Source organism: Lithobates pipiens, unplaced genomic scaffold (assembly GCF_037356315.1).
Source record: "Lithobates pipiens isolate NorthernLeopardFrog02 unplaced genomic scaffold, aLitPip1_a1.2 Scaffold_3, whole genome shotgun sequence".
NCBI classification, from domain to species: Eukaryota; Metazoa; Chordata; class Amphibia; order Anura; family Ranidae; genus Lithobates; species Lithobates pipiens.
The window spans coordinates 260,627,287-260,645,090 of NW_027507790.1; the positions used below are offsets into that span (position 1 = coordinate 260,627,287).

Here is a 17,804-nt window from a genome sequence, read left to right on the forward strand (position 1 = left end):
CCTTTCAGGCTGTGGCGGTGTTTCTGGTGGTCTTTGACGGTTGGCGGTAAATCAGTGGTGATCTGAAAGGGGTGGGGGGCTCATCAACAGTATGTGCCCCTCCGGTGTTTTCCAGAACGGTGGATGGAATACTGGTATGGTTTCACTGACGGAAGTTGTCTCCGAGCGGTCACAGCTGAAGGCCTGGTTATGGTAAAATGGGTACCGCAGTGAGTTGGTTGTTTGGGGAATATTATAGGTCACCGTCAGAGATCACCAGACTGGGCATGTTATTATCTGTTATATGTTACTGATTGTATATATATATATTTTGATTGGAGTAATTTATTGAGTTTGTGTTAATAAAGGCTGTTATAGCCATTCTACTCCAAAGAAGGTGTGGTCTCTTCATTTAGGTGGGAGATATGGGGCTGGAGTATAATGGATAACAGGGTGAGAGTAAAGGGAACATTTAGACTACACTGGTCAAGGAGAATACGTGATGAAAAGCAGACCAGAGCAGGCAACAGGACTGCTAACCCCAGAACAGGAGCCTGCTGGATGAAGAGCAGACCAGACCAGGCAGCAGGACTAAGAACCCCAGCACAGGAGTGTAATGGATGGGCAGTAGACCAGGCCAGGCAGTGGGACTGTGGACCCTAACACAGAAGCGTACTGGATTTGGTGCACAACAGATCAGGCAGTGGGACAGTAGACCTCAGAGGCACACCTCTGATATTATAAGCCTTGATGCCACAGGAGGAACCCAAATGAGCCACAGAGGGAGCTGGGCAGAGCAGAATGAGGAAGGTACGTGACACCTGTGTTGCAGATGTGTGATGTACAAATATTCTGTTTCCTTGGAGATCACATGACACTAGGTGAACTAGAAGGTATGCAAAACTTTGGAAATGGAGTAGTGTCCCCTCCGACAATATTGAAGGGGAGTCTGAGTTCAAAGAACAATTCAAGTAAGCAGTCGGTAAGTAAGCTAGTTCCATCCAGGATGTAGACACTAAAATGAAGAGATCTGCTCAGTTTTCCCCTGAAGCAAACCTGAGCTTTGTCTGTGCAAAAGGTTTGCCTGGATGCCTACCTGTACAGCTGTGCACAATCCCCTTTACCTTTCTTTTTTGGGTCAATGGGATTTAAGAAAATAACTGGTACTTCTAAGCATTGAGGAGCACATGACTCACTTTTTTCCCTCTTATGCCTCGTACACATGACTTTCTGAAAGCAAAACCGTGGAATTTTGTCCGAAGGGCGTTGGATCAAACTTGTCTTGCAGCCATATTGTCACGCAATTGTTGGCCAACAATTACGAACGTAGTGACGTACTAGACATACTACATGGTTTTTCAGCTCTTTAGTGCCACCGTTTGGGCTTATTCTGATAACTTCATGTTATAAGTTTGGTGAGTGTTGATTCATGCTTTTCTTTTGATGTTTTTCATTTTGTGCTTTTCAGTTTGTCAACCAAACATGTTGCAGAATCGGAGGAGATAACGTGTTATTTATTATTGGCCTTGGAGTTATTGCTTTGACATTATTTTTATGGTTGAATAATGATTTGATTTGGTATATTTTCTATATTTTTGCATGCATAGAATTCACTTTTTGGTTAAGTTCTATTGGCAGTATAACCCATTGTAGGGCGGCCTTGACTTTATGGGATTACCAGTTACCTTCTCTCAGCCTGCTCTTCAACTTCTAGGGGTTCCCAGGATTGATACCCAATGACTTGAACACTGACACAGATGAAGTCCTCTTTAAAAGGTTTTATTTTGCAGCAAGAACTCTCAATTAACACAGTCTCTTAGGGAACAGAAGGCACGTGTGAAGTACTCAGGCACCTTGAACTGCAGGTCTAGCAAAGTCTCTATTTCCACCCAGAGAGTAGCCACTCGCAGCTGGGCACTTCAAGGCTGAACAGATCTCTTGCCAGAGATCATGGCAGTCAGCACATTGACTCAAACTTGAACAATCAACTAAGGGTGAACAGGAACCTTTTTCCTCCATACATGGAACGTTTCCCGTCTCCTCAATGGTACTAGAAAAATGTGAATTCGTCAATGTCCTTCTCAACTCAGTAACCAGGCACTTCTCAGGATGCCACTTGCCGGCCCTCCTCTGAAGAGTCCTCCCCGGTCACTTTCACGAGCTGCGGTATCCCTCCAAGCCGAGAGCACACCCGGACACTTTGAATCCTCCCTCAATTACTGCGCCTCGGACCAGCAGGTTCTGAGACTCGGGAACAGATGGATCCCTACCCCAGACCAAACAGGTCTATCAGGGGCCACTGACAGGAACATGTTGGGGGTGATCGGGACCCCTCACGGGGCTACCCCAGTCCTGGAACCAGACCGGACCACCAGGTCTCACGAATAACTCCAGAACATGTGACCCACACCCTTTTAAGTACCTCTTCCCAGATTCCTCAGCGGGCCCCAGCACCCCCACTGATTGGCTCAGAGAAGGCCGATACCTAAACATCCAACCAGGCCTGGTTCTGGCCTGTCATGCGCACCTCACCGTTCACATGACCAGGCAGAACTTCCAAACACAGCCTGGCCAGACTGGTGTTAAGGCCTACGTATATCATTAACCCTTAGAACCCCTACTGTTCTGAGGCCAAAAACTAAATTTACATGCGTATGACATTTGATCTTCTAGCTCTTTTACAAGCTGTGGCTCGGTCTTCTATCGGCGCTGTCGCCGCTGTCTTCGTCGTCGCCACCTTCTGTTCTTCTGTTCTTCTCTTCTTGAGCTGTTGCCTCATCGCTGTCTCTGGCCACAATGACAGGCACGCGGCGTGCGGCGACTTATATAGGGACATTGCTGGATGATGTCCCCGCCCATTATGATGCCACAGTCTCAGAGGATGCTGGGACTGTGACATCATAATGGGCGGGGACATCATCCGGCGATGTCCCTATATAAGTCGCCGCATGCCGTGTGCCTGTCATTGTGGCCAGAGACAGCGATGAGTCAACAGCTGAAGAAGAGAAGAAAAGAACAGAAGGTGGCGAAGACAGCGGCGACAGCGACGATAGAAGACCGGGCCACTCATCGCTCACCCCCACCCCCCTTCCTGACTGGCCAGGTTGCGTGCTCGAATAAGGGTCTGATATGGACCTAGGGGGGACCCCCACGCTAATATGTGGCACTGATGAAAGATGGCACTAATACGTGGCACTGATGACACGAGGCACTAATACGTGGCACTGACAGTTGGCACTAATATGTTGCACTGATGACACGTGACACTGATGTGGCACTGATGACAGATGCCACTAATACGTGGAACTGACACGTGACACTGATGACAGATGGCACTAATATGTGGCACTGATGAAAGATGGCACTAATACGTGGCACTGACGACACGAGGCACTAATACGTGGCACTGATGACAGTTGGCACTAATACGTGACACTGATGACAGATGGCACTGATACCTGGCATTGATGACACATGACACTGATAACAGATGGCATGTGACACTGATACCTGGCATTGATGACATGTGACACTGATAACAGATGGCATGTGACACTGACAGGTGGCACTGATGACAGATGGCACTGATACGTGGCACTGATGACAGATGGCACTAATATGTGGCACTGATGACACGTGACACTGATATGGCACTGATGACAGGTGGCACTATGTGGCACTAATGACAGATGGCACTTATACATGGCACTGTTGACAGACGGCACTTATACATGGCACTGGGGACAGATAGCCCTGACAGATGGCACTGACAGGTGGCACTGGGGACAGATGGCACTGACCTGACAACAGGTAGCACTGACAGGTGGCACTGGGGACAGATGGCACTGCCATGTACTGTGGCACTTTATTTTCATTTTTTTTTTTACTCATGGCTGCAGCCGTTCATTTCTCTCTCTTCACACGCTGTCTGTGTGAGAAGGGAGAGCCGGCGATGAGAGATGATCTCATATGTTTACATATGAGATCATCTCTCATTGGACATGCCGATCGCTCTGTATACAGCTGCTGTGATTGGCCATTTACAGCGATCTGTGACTGGCCATGTCCAAGGGACACGGCCAGCACAGAACTTCCCCGATGCACGCTCGCGGGAGCATGCATTGCGGAAATAAACAGGAGGACGCCTTCCCGGCAGTTAGCTCTGTAGCAGTCTTTTGGCTATACCGCGGGCCCGAAGTAGTTAATGAGCTTGTTGCACAAATCACTTTATTACACTTTATTTATGATATCTATTTATTTAATCCATATTGAGCACTATATTTGATTGGCTGCTTCTGCCTGGCACACACGTACAATCGTGCATGATGATGACTTAAAACTTTTAAGTCATCATCATGTGCGATTATGCATGTGTGCCAGGCCCAAGCAGACGCAAGCAGCCAATCAAATATAGTGCTCAATATGGATTCAATAAATAGACATAAATAAAGTGATTTGTGCAGTGCAACAGCAGGTACTACTTTTAAGTAGACTGCGAATGTGACTACAGGAAATGACCAGAGACTGCGAATGTGACTACAGGAAATGACCAGAGACTGCGAATGTGACTACAGGAAATGACCAGAGACTGCGAATGTGACTACAGGAGATGACCAGAGACTGCGAATGTGACTACAGGAGATGACCAGAGACTGCGAATGTGACTACAGGAGATGACCAGAGACTGCGAATGTGACTACAGGAGATGACCAGAGACTGCGAATGTGACTACAGGAGATGACCAGAGACTGCGAATGGGACTACAGGAGATGACCAGAGACCGCGAATGTGACTACAGGAGATGACCAGAGACTGCGAATGTGACTACAGGAGATGACCAGAGACCGCGAATGTGACTACAGAAAATGACCAGAGACCGCGAATGCGACTACAGGAAATGACCAGAGACTGCGAATGTGACTACAGGAAATGACCAGAGACTGTGAATGTGACTACAGGATATGACCAGAGACTGCGAATGTGACCACAGGAAATGACCAGAGACCGCGAATGTGACTACAGGAGATGACCAGAGACTACGAATGTGACTACAGGAGATGACCAGAGACTGCGAATGTGACTACAGGAGATGACCAGAGACCGCGAATGTGACTACAGAAAATGACCAGAGACCGCGAATGCGACTACAGGAAATGACCAGAGACTGCGAATGTGACTACAGGAAATGACCAGAGACTGTGAATGTGACTACAGGATATGACCAGAGACTGCGAATGTGACTACAGGAGATGACCAGAGACTGCGAATGTGACTACAGGATATGACCAGAGACTGCGAATGTGACTACAGGAGATGACCAGAGACTACGAATGTGACTACAGGAGATGACCAGAGACTGCGAATGTGACTACAGGAGATGACCAGAGACTGCGAATGTGACTACAGGAGATGACCAGAGACCGCGAATGTGACTACAGGAGATGACCAGAGACTGCGAATGTGACTACAGGAAATGACCAGAGACTGTGAATGTGACTACAGGAAATGACCAGAGACTGCGAATGTGACTACAGGAGATGACCAGAGACTGGGAATGTGACCACAGGAAATGACCAGAGACTGCGAATGTGACTACAGGAAATGACCAGAGACTGCGAATGTGACCACAGGAAATGACCAGAGACTGCGAATGTGACTACAGGAAATGACCAGAGACTGCGAATGTGACTACAGGAAATGACCAGAGACTGCGAATGTGACCACAGGAAATGACCAGAGACTGCGAATGTGACTACAGGAAATGACCAGAGACCGCAAATGTGACTACAGAAAATGACCAGAGACTGCGAATGCGACTACAGGAGATGACCAGAGACTGACAATGCGACTACAGGAGATGACCAGAGACTGCGAATGTGACTACAGGAGATGATCAAGTAGCCATTTTTAAAATTCTAACTTTCAGCAATGCACAGCTATACCGGGGAGTAAACAACACTGTTAGGGAGACTTTAGCGTAACAGTGAGTCTACAGGCAGTGTATATTGGCAGAAAGACCAACCTGGACAGCAGGGCTAAACTCCCTCTCTCAGAGGTCCGGGGGCAGGGCTTTCGGCGGTGGGGGCGGGGCTTTAGGCGGTAGAGTAGGGTTGCCACCTGTCCAGGATTCACCTGGACAGTTCGGGTTTGGAATCATGTGTCCGGGTTTTAGACTGTCTGAGACATTATTTAGACCGGACTATGGCTTCCCAGTAGGGTTGCTGGCTGCAGTTGTCTCAGCTGAGAGTGTCTGTTGCACTCTTTCACACTGCCCAAAGCCAGCACCAACAATCCCCCCCAAAAAAACACACAGAGAGGAGAGAAGAGAGTGCTCGATCTGCACCTCTTCCCCCCCCCCCCCCATCCCTACCCCTCTTTGTCTGTCCACACTCCAATCCCCAGAGCTGTGCCTCAGAAAAGGGAAATTTGAAGTCCAGCAGCCTCAGATACATCTGGATGAGAGGTGCTGACTGCCAAAAGGTGAGTGAGCTTACCATCCATCCCTGTCTGTGACTAAAGTCTCCCCCCTTCTCTCTCCTGCCTCTGAGTAAGTACACCAAGGTAAATCGGGGTTCTCAGAGCACCCTTTACATCAGAGTTCCCCTTTACACCAGAGGCCACAGTATTCCCCTTACATCAGAGTCGTCTTCGTACATCAGAGTTCTCAGTGTTCCCCCTTAAATCAGGGTTTTCAGAGCATCCCTTATATTAGGGTCCCCAGAGTTCTCCCTTACATCAGATTCTGCAGAGTCCCCTCTTGCAGTGAAAGGGAACTTTGCAAATTCAGATGTAAAAGGAACTCTGTGGACTCTGATGTAAAGGGGGACTCTGTGGACTCTGATGTAAAGGGGGACTCTTGTTATTAACTTCATATGATTAGAAATGTTATTTAGTAGCAAAGTATATGTATAGTTTATACTATAAAAAAACATTGCCGTGCGCCGCTAAAGTGTTCGGGTTTGACTTGAAGAAAAGGTGGCAACCCTACGGTAGGGGCGGGGATTTCAGAAGTTCTGGAGAGACGATCTCAGCGCTCCCACTCTGCTCTGAGCACATAGACTACATGGGGTGGGGTAGGGCAGGGTCAGAGGATCAGTGGAACTCCCGGCCCCGCCCTCCCTGCTGACCGAGCCTCCCTCAGCCTAAGCCGAGCCCAACAGCCCAGACGGGGTATCGGCGAGCTGACAGAACACCAGCGCCATGCTTCAGCAGGCCGGCTGCGGCATTCGGGGCTATATTAGTCCGGGAGGTGGCCGCAGGAGGACGGATGGGGTTTTTCTTTGTGCGGCGGGCGGCTTTTTTGCCTCCTCCCCCCATGGCACTTGCCATGGCTGCCATACCTTTGATACGCCATTATGTGAAAGTGCCCAGTATTGAAGTTGTTAACCACTTAAGCACCGAGCCTCTTTTTGAGATTTGTTGTTTACAAGTTAAAAACAGTTTTTTTTGCTAGAAAATTATATTAAAATTATTATAAAAAATTTATAATTTTTGGGGGTTCTAACACCCTAGAGAATAAAATGGCGGTCGTTGCAATACTTTCTGTCACACCGTATTTGCGCAGCGGTCTTACCAGCGCACTTTTTTTTTTTAAAAATACACTTTTTTTAATTAAAAAATAAGACAACAGTAAAGTTAGCCCATTTTTTTTTATATTGTGAAAGATAATGTTACACTGAGTAAATTGATATCCAACATGTCACTCTTCAAAATTGCGCCTGCTTATGGAATGGCAACAAACTTTTACAATTAAAAATCTCCATAGGCGACGTTTAAAATGTTCTATAGGTTGCATGTTTTGAGTAACAGAGGAGGTCTATGGCTAGAATTATTGCTCTCACTCTAACGATCATGGGGATACCTCACATGCGTGGTTTGAACACCGTTTTCATATCCGGGCGCTACTCACGTATGCGTTCGCTTCTGCGTGCGAGCTCAGTGGGACGGGGCGCCTTTACTTTTTTTTTCTTATTTATGTTACCTTTTATTATTTTTATTTTTTTACACTGTTCTTTAAAAAAAAAAAGTGTCACTTTTATTCCTATTACAAGGAATGTAAACATCCCTTGTAATAGAAAAAAAGCATGACAGGACCTCTTAAATATGAGATCTGGGGTCAAAAAGATCTCGGATCTCATATTTACACTAAAATGCAATAAAAATAAAAAATAAAAAATGTTGTCATTTAAAAAAAAAAAAAAAAAAAAGGCTCTTTAAGAGCTATGGGTGGAAGTGGTGTTTTGACATCACTTCCTCCCTGCAATGTTATGGAGACGGATGGGGGCCATCTTCCCCTCACTCATCTCCATACCCAGCAAGGAAAAAGATCCGATTGCATCCACCGCTGCCACGGCTCTGGTAAGCGGCAGAGGGCACTGGAGCACAGCGGGAGGGAGGGGGGCCCTCTCCCGCCACCGATAAAATTAATCTTGCGGCGAATCCGCTGCAGAGACCACTATTATCGTAAACCGGACCGCCGGCCAAAGAAGAAGATATCGGGGGTTATGGCAGCTAGCTGCTGCCATAACAATGATATTCCTCTTCAAAATTAGGACATTTATCGTGCAGCGGTCCGGAAGTGGTTAAATAAAAAAGTAATAATTCACGGTAAAATATGTACCAGGATAACTACGACCTTTCCAGAGTTTTCGCTTTCCATTTTGGCATTTGCTGCGCACACCGGCCGTTTCTAGGTCTAGAATTATTGCTCTCGCTCTACCGATCTCGGCAATACCTCACAAGTGTGGTTTGAACACCGTTTTCATATCCGGGCGCTACTCATGTGTGCGTTCGCTTCTGCATGCGAGCTCGGCGGGACTGGGCATGTTTAATTTTTTTCTTATTTATTTTACCTTTTATTTTTACACTGTTCTTTAAAAAAAAAAAGTGTCACTTTTATTCCTATTACAAGGAATGCAAACAGATCTCATATTTACACTAAAATGCAATAAAAATAAAAAATAAAAAATGTTGTCATTTAAAAAAAAAAAAAAAAAGTTCCTTTAAGAGCTATTGACGTTTGATGTCACTTCCTCCCTGCAATGTTACGGAGAGGGATGGGGGCCATCTTCCCCTCACTTGTCTCCATACCCAGCAAGGAAGAAGATCTGATTGCATCAACCACTGCCTCGGCTCCGGTAAGCAGCGGAGGACACTGGAGCACAGCAGTAGGGGGGGGGGGGGCACCAATCTTGAGGCGAATCTGCTGCAGAGACCACCATTTTTTGAAACCGGACCACCAGCCAAAGAAGAAGATACCGGAGTTATGGCAGCTAGCTGCTGCCATAACAACGATAATCCTCTTCAAAATTAGGACGTTTATCCGTGCAGCGGTCCGGAAGTGGTTAAATTAAATAAAAAAATTCACGGTGAAATACGTACCGGGATAACTACGACCTTTCCAGGGTTCTTGCTTTCCATTTTGGCATTTGCTGCGCACACTGGCCGTTTCTAACCATCTAAAAAAAATTGAATCAGCTCGGCATCATCTTTTGTCATCTCCAAAAAAAAAAAAGTCACCGGTGCGCATATTTTGGCATTTCTCTTCTTAGCCGTGGGCTGCCATCTTGATCTTATTACAGGAACTGAAAGGCAGAGGCGACGCTTTTCATCGTGTCTGCCCCCCTCCCCACCGCCGTTGCGTCGTGTGCTACCGTACACTCATAACACGCAAAAGCCATGGGAGACAATAGCCTATAAATCACTCGCCGTGTCCTGTGGGAACAGGTTTGTTTATAAAGGGAGACGTAGGAACACATAAAGAGTAAGTGAATCAAGCCCTCAGCTGGCATTTAATTGATAAGAAGTAAAGCTAATATTAGATAACAAATAAATGGTCTGTTGCACAGGCATTTAATTAAACACCAAATTAATGCAGTAATGACCTAGTAGAACTAACAGCCAGAAACACTTACTGCAAGCAAGCATCTGGAAGGCTACAACTTTTTGCCATGTAGAAATACATTATACAGAGATCTATTTATTTCTAATCAATTCCTCTTCTTTGCTTGCTTTCTTTCTTTCTTTTTTTTTTTTACCCTGAAAGAGTCATTAAATAGTTATGAGAAAACTAGTTTGGAGCCGGTCCAAATATCTTTAATCCGCCACTTACAGCAGCATGGCAGCTCAGACGAACTTGCATCCAACTTCCATAATTGAAGATCCTTTGTGCCTACCAGACTAGAAAGACTTTGAGATGAATATTTGTTTGGTCTAGAAAGAGAGAGAGAGAAAGAAAAATGGTTCTATTTTGTCATCTCTTCTCAATGAGAAACTATATTCATATTTTTAAAGCTGAACTTAAGAGTTTTTTTTCCCCCCGATATGCCGTCTTGAACTAAAAAAACAAAGAAAACAAAAATGTTTGCATCTGACTACCGGTGATTATATGGACCATCAACCTGGAGACCATGTCTGATACACTTGAGAACCTTTTTTATTATTATTATTATAGGTACTTATATAGCACCATCAACTTACGCAGCACTTTACATTATATAAATAGATATAGATATATAGATATATAGATATATAGATATATATATGTAGATATATATATATATATATAGATATATATAGTAGGGCTGTTACTGCTTAAAATTTTCATGTTCGATTAATCAATTATTTTTTAATCGATTAACCACCTAATTCCGGACCAATTTGCGACCAAAGGACCAAGCCCCTTTTTGCGATTCAGCACTGCATCGCTTTAAATGACAATTGCGCGGTCGTGCGCCGTGGCTCCCAAACAAAATTGACGTCCTTTTTTTCCCACAAATAGAGCTTTCTTTTGGTGGTATTTGATCACCTCTGTGGTTTTTATTTTTTGGGCTATAAACAAAAAAAGAGTGACAATTTTGAAAAAAATGCAATTTTTTTTACTTTTTGCTATAATAAATATCCCCAAAAATATATATATAAATTTTTTTTTCCTCAGTTTAGGCTGATACGTATTCTACATATTTTTGTTAAAAAAAGAACACAATTAGCGATTATTGGTTGGTTTGTGCAAAAGTTCTAGCGTTTACAAAATAGGGGATAGTTTTATAGCATTATTGATTGGTTTGTGCAAAAGTTCTAGCGTTTACAAAATAGGGGATAGTTTTATAGCATTTTCATTAATATTTTTTTTTTACTAGTAATGGCGGCGATCAGCAATTTTTATTGTGACTGTGACATTATGGCAGACACATTGAACATTTTTTACACATTTTTGGGACCATTGTCATTTATACAGCAATCAGATCTATTTAAATGCACTGATTCCTGTGTAAATGACACTGGCAGTGAAGGAGTTAACCATTAGGGGGCAGTGTAGGGGTTATGTATGACATGATCCGTTTTTTTAATTGTAGGGGGCATGGCCTGGCACGTGACATCACTGATCCTTCCCTATAAAAGGGAGCAGAGGGGAGAGGTTTGTTTACATAGACCTCTCCTCGTTCTTCAGCTCTGTGACCTTGATCGCGGGACACCAGTGGCAATCGTGTCCGCTGGTCCCGCGGCCACGGAGCTCAGGACCGGGTCGAGAGCGCGCCACCAGCAGCGCGCTCCCGACCCATGGCTGGGCACTTAAAAAGCAACGTACAGGTACGTGCTTGTGCCCAGCGTGCCATTCTGCCGACATACATCGGCATGAAGCGGTCCTTAAGTGGTTAATCGACTAATTTTGATTAATTATAACACACTTACAGATCCAACTACTTTTAGCTGATCTCCTTGCATTGCAACTCTGCATTAGTCAGTGGTAAATGTGGTATACACGATATACAATCACCCGACACTAGTTCGTTTCCACAATCCATGACCCACAAATACGTTTTAAATTCAATCTGTAGTAATTTTTTCCCCACAGTAGCGTGACAATCCCTCCACCTCCGGTCTAACTAATCACTCTCACCTTATGGCATGGACCCCTGTGCAAACTGGTGGTCATGCAGGCAGGTATCAAAAGGGTTAACACGGACCATAAACTTCTCTCACGTCTCCTTAGATCTCAGCAAGGACACCAGGTCATGGGTAGAAAGAAAAGATCTAAGTGCTCACCGCTTAAGTATAAGATTACATTTTTGTGTTTAAACACAAACCACTCACATAAAGATGATAAAAACAAAGCATGTAAAGCCAACAATCGTGTTAGTTCCATAGGGCAGCAGCGGGTGATGTCATGCGTAGCTCCTCCCCCATACTTGTTTGGTTCAATCAGAACTTCAATGTCACCGGACTCCTTCCCCCTTCCCTTCGTTAGCAGACGGAGGCACTTGGGGAAGGGGAAAGGAGTCCAGTGACGTTGATGTCCGTGACGGAACTCCCCGAAGACTCAGACCCAGAAGCCGGCAGAGAGGTGAGTACCGATCCAAAAAATGAATCGATTAATTGATAAATTAATCTTTAATTTATACAGCCCTAATATATATATATATCTATATTGTGGTTGGCAACACTTCTTGCAGTGCACTTGTATTGCAAAGTGGATTTGCCTTTCATAAATAACCTCCATTGTGTTCTACATCTTCAATGATAAATGCGGGGTGCTACTGCTGACCCCCTTCTGGAAATACCAGTTGCCTGGTGTTAGACTGGCCAGTTATAGAGATTAAGTAATCTGATGATGCTCGTGACTTCATTGATCTAATGTGGTCACATTAGGTTAAATTAGCTCAATGCCTAATATGGCCACATTTGGCCAATATCATTGACCTAATAAGGCTAGACGGCCATATTTGATCAATGAAATTTACCTAATTGAACCAAATACTGTATTACTAAATAGGCCACCAGAAGCTCTCAGTGCCATCCCAATGGTCTGCATGTACACAAAAGGGCAGGGATGCTTGTGACTTCACCCAATATGGCCACATTAAATCAATTGACCTAATTTGGTCACATTAGGCGAATGCCATTTACCCAATTATTAAATTGACCTAATGTGACCATTTACTGTATTACTAAGTGGGCCACCAGAAGCTATCAGTGCCAGTCTAATCAGCTGCATATACACAATGCTTGTGACATCACTGGCCATATAAGGTCAATGGCATTAGGCCAATATGATCATATTAGGTTAATGTATTAATGTAATCTACTTGACCTAATGAGGCCACATGAGGTCAAGTAGCGTATCCCTAGTCACCAGTCTTCTTCAACCCTCCCCATTTGCACAGGCTCGGGCTCAGGGCGATGGCGAACCACCAGGGTCGCAAAGGTTGCACTTGTGACCAGTCTCCGGTGTTCCACCACTGCGCAATGCTCCAAAACACCAGGAAGGGGGAAAACTGTACAACATGTAAAAGTGTACCGCTGTGGGACTGTATAAGGGCCCTGAGATCAGTGGAAAGGGAAAGAAAGAAACTCACCAATAAACTTCTATGGAAAAGGCTCTCAGGTGTATCAAACATGGTGCCCAGAGAGCTGAGTGGTGTCCATTTAGTTGCATCTGACTCCTAGTGATTCTATGGGCCATCTCTCTGGATACCATGGGGGTTATTTACTAAAGGAAAATCCACTGAGCACTGAAAGTGCACTTGGAAGTAAAGTCGCTGTAGATCTGAGGGGGACATGCAAGGAAAATAAAAAACAGCATTTTAGCTTGCATTTGATTGGATGATAAAATCAGCAGAGCTTCCACTTATTTCAGATCTACCCCTCAGATTTAGAGCGACTGCACTTCCAAGTGCACTTGCAGTGTAAAGTGGATTTGCCTTTTGTAAATAACCCCCCATGTCTGATATACAATATCATATACGATGAGCCTTTTCCATAGAATTTTATTAGCAAGTTGTTTTTTTTTTTTTTTTTTTTTACTAAGTAGGTCACCATAAGCTATCAATACCACCCCAGTTAGCTGCACATACAGTGGGGAAAATCATTTTTTGATTCCCTGCAGATTTTGTAAAAATGCCCACTTACAAAGAAATGAAGGGCCTATTGGTTTTCCTTATAGGTGTATTTTAAATGATAGGGACAGAATATCAACCACAAATTCAGAAAAAACACCTGAACAAATGTTCTAAATTGATTTTCTGTTCAGTGAGTAAAATAAGTATTTGATTCCCAAGCAAAACATGACTTAGTACTTGGTGGAGAAACCCTTGTTGGCAAGCACAGAGGTAAGACGTTTTTTGTTGTCGATTACCAGGTTTGCACACATCTCAGGAAGGATTTTGGTCCAAAGTTTCAGCTCCCTACAGTTCCCTCCATAAATTTTCTATAGGATTAAGTTCTAGAGACTGGCTAGGCCACGCCATGACCTTAATGATCTTCTTCCTCAGCCACTCCTGTGTTGCTTTGGTGGTATGTTTTGAGTCATTGTTATGCTGGAAGACCCATCTTCAGTGTTCTGGCTGAGGGAAGAAGGTTCTCATTCAAGATTTTACAATACATTGCCCCGTTCCATTGGCCCCTCAATGTGGCAAAGTCGGCCTGTAACTTTAGCAGAAAAACTGCCCAAAGCATAATGTTTCCACCTCTGTACTTGACTGTAGGGATGGTGTTCTTAGGATCATAGTCAGCATTTTTGGTCTCATCTGACCACAGCACTTTCTCCCAATCCTTCTCTGAATCATTTAGATGTTCATTGGCAAACTTCAGATAGTCCTGTACATGTGCATTCTTGAGGAGGTGGACCTTGCAAGTGCTGCAGGATTTCAATCCATGGCGGTGTATTGTGTTGCCAAAGGTTTGTTTGGTGACTGTGATCCCAACAGCCTTGAGATCATTCACAATCTCCTCCCATGTAGTTCTGGGCTGATCCCTTACTTTTCTCATGATCATCCTTACACCATGAGGCGAAATCTTGCATGGAGCTCCTGACCGAGGGTGATTGATGTTTATTTTGTATTTCTTCCATTTGTGAATAATCCCTCCAACAGTTGTCTCCATCTCTCCAAGCTTCTTGCTGATGGTCTTGTTGCCCATTCCAGCCTTGTCCAGGTCTACAATCTTTTCTCTGACGTCCTTTGACAGCTCTTTGGACTTATCCATGATTGTGAGGTTTGAATGGAAGAAAGAGATTCTGTGGACAGGTGTCTTTTACTCACTGAACTGCAACTCAAATTATAACATTTGTATCATGGTTTTTTTTCTGGATTTTTGGTTGATATTCTCTCTGTAGCATTTAAAATACACCTATGATAAAAATGATAGAGCTTAACATTTCTTTGTAAGTGGGCAAACTTACTGTTTGGGAATAATTATTTTCCCCACTGTACATAAAGGGGCTAAAATCTAGTGGGCAAAATGTTGTATTTTCCCCATTCGGCATTCACTCTGCTTTTGTTCATTAAAGTGGAAGTAAACTCCCCTATAGTTTTCAGCCAAGGAAGCTGCCATCTTTAATCTTCAACTGCTATGGTGCTGCACATGTGATTCGTTATGACACCAGCCATTGGATGGTTTGATAGTTTGGCTGAGAGCACAGCCAATGTGCAGTTAGCATTCCCGGCATGCCTTTTTTTTTAACTGTTTAAATCGATGTGTTTACTTCCACTTTAAATAACATTCAATCTGCAGAGAATATAGCCTGAGAACGTTTGGTCTGTTCCCATGGATAATCTAAATGCTGTTTAAATGGGTGAACAGCTATGTCAATTAATTATAATTTCCCCCACAAGTGTTTTTGAACTGCGGTAGAGAAACAAAACAGGTCTCCTGCTGCTCTGTGTGGCAGAGCTGTGTATAAATCAGGGCTGGGTAGACAAAAATTCATGTAAAAAAATCTCTTTCTTTCACGTACATCACAGGACACAGAGCAGCCATATGCATTACTACCTGGGTTATGCGCCACCTATAGGGGAATGGTCACTGGTAGAATAACCAAAAACAGGACGTGATCCCCTATATAACCCCTCACATACAGGAAGTACTCCAGTTTTTTCGTCAGTGTCTAAAATGGTGGATGGTCATTTGTTGAGCTCTTATTGAGTTTCCATGCTGTAATCCCACATAGGTTTTTTAAAAATCATGGGACAGCATTTCTAGATTGGATCATTTCAAAAAGCTACTATGCTAAGATAAATGGTACCCGAGCCTCATAAAGAAGATTAAAGTATCAACAAGGTTTTGCCTGTAATGCAACCTTCGGGTGCTGGACCCTGGGTAGTGGAATCCTGGACACCACAGCGCTAAGGCATTCCTACAGGGTGCTATACAGGTCCAAGGGAGTGGATCCTCATGCTAAAAGGGTACCCGGTCCTTGAAGATTTGTGTGACAGAACCCACCACGATGGGTGAAGGCTGGACCTCTGGCTGAGGCCATTGTCCTGCGGCGGGAGTGGAAAGTGGCCCTGTGAAAACCCAAATTATTATTTATTCCCCTGCAACAATGTATGTTTAGGCTAACGTGTTAAAAAAAAAACGTTTTCCTTGCTATGCTTGCTATGCCCACTAGAGGGCATGGGTTTACTGCTCTGTGTTTCTCTTCCCAGAGCTGCACAAGCATTGGGAAGTTTTTGAAAAAAAATAAACTTTTTGCTTGCAATGCTTTTTCTTGCCCACTAGAGGGATAGGTGTGCTTCTCTGTGTGTTCTTCTCCACGGGAGCAAGTGCGGGCTCCTGCTTGTGGCCCAGATGGCTGAGGGAAGCTTTTTTAAAGGTTAAAAGCAAAGGCCACATCTGTTCCATCAGTGGCCCCTGTAGAAGCTAAACATAACTCTGCTGCAATAGCCTCACCTGAAAGACCGGATGACACCGGGCAATCTGAGCCGCTGTGTCTATCCGGCGTTGTGCCTGCTACCAATGCTTCTACCTCAGCTTTGGCTGGTTTAGAGGGCAAGATTGCCGGAATGATCGCTTCTGCCACACAAAGTGGCAGGAAGCATGACAGGTCCCCTTCACCTATTCCTCCTATATTGGAGCAAGACTGGGTTGAAAAGGTAGAAGAGGTAATGGCCAGTCAGGCAATGGATATCCAAACAGAGATGCTTAGATGATCTCCTACTCAGGGATCAATCGCTGCAAGTTTTGATAAGAAATGTGATCTTTACGGTCCAATTCCTGGAACATCTTGGATGGATCATAAATTCTGAGAAATCGGCCCTAAAACCAGTTCAAAGTCTGGAATACTTAGGCCTTATCATGGCCACGGTCCAGGCAAGAGTGTTCTTGCCTCCAAGAAGGGTCGAGGCCCTAAAGGATCAGGTTCGGCAGGTAAGCCGAAAGAGACGCCTGCCTGTCTTACTCTGTATGAGTCTTCTGGGAAGAATGGTTTTCTCATTCAAGGCAATTCTGTATGCCCAGTTCCATTCCAGGGCATTGTAGCAGAACATTCTGTTTGCATGGAGCAGGAAGATGCAGGCTTTGGATTCCTGCATGATTATAACCCGCAAGGCTCAAGCAAGTCTCGCCTGGTGGTTAGTAGACCAGAATCTGGTACAGAGAAGGTCTTTTTTTCCACTGTTATGGAAGGTAGTGACCACAGATGCCAGTCTTTCCTGGGCAGAAAGGAACTGGAAAAGCAGACTATCTCAGCCACCAACAGATACATCCAGGAGAATGGTCTCTGCACCCACAGGTGTTTATGCAGATTTGCCAGCAGTGGGGTACACCAGATATAGACCTGCTGGCATCCAGGTTCAACTGCAAGATTCAGCAGTTTGTATCCAGAGCAAGCGATTCACTTACAATCGAGATAGATGCTCTGGTAGTTCCCTTGACTCAGTTCTCTTTGATTTATGCATCCCCCCATTCCTCTTCTGCCACAATTTTTGCGCATTATCCGAGAGATGATATCAGTCATTCTGGTAACTCCGGCCTGGACAAGGATGACCTGGTACTCGGAGGTAGTGAGATTAGCAGTAGGCAAGCCTTGGATGTTTCTGCTCCAGCTC

The 17,804-nt window shown here is 44.6% G+C and overlaps 1 long non-coding RNA gene across 1 annotated transcript in view; it reads left to right on the forward strand.

Moving 5' to 3' along the window:
* The first annotated feature begins 12,192 nt into the window (after window positions 1-12,192).
* The window catches only part of LOC143940035 (uncharacterized), a 61,848-nt gene continuing 56,236 nt past the window's right edge, over window positions 12,193-17,804 (forward strand). Inside the window, exon 1 of the long non-coding RNA XR_013263817.1 lies at window positions 12,193-12,322. This is a non-coding gene — a long non-coding RNA (uncharacterized LOC143940035). The remainder of the gene's footprint in view (window positions 12,323-17,804) is intronic.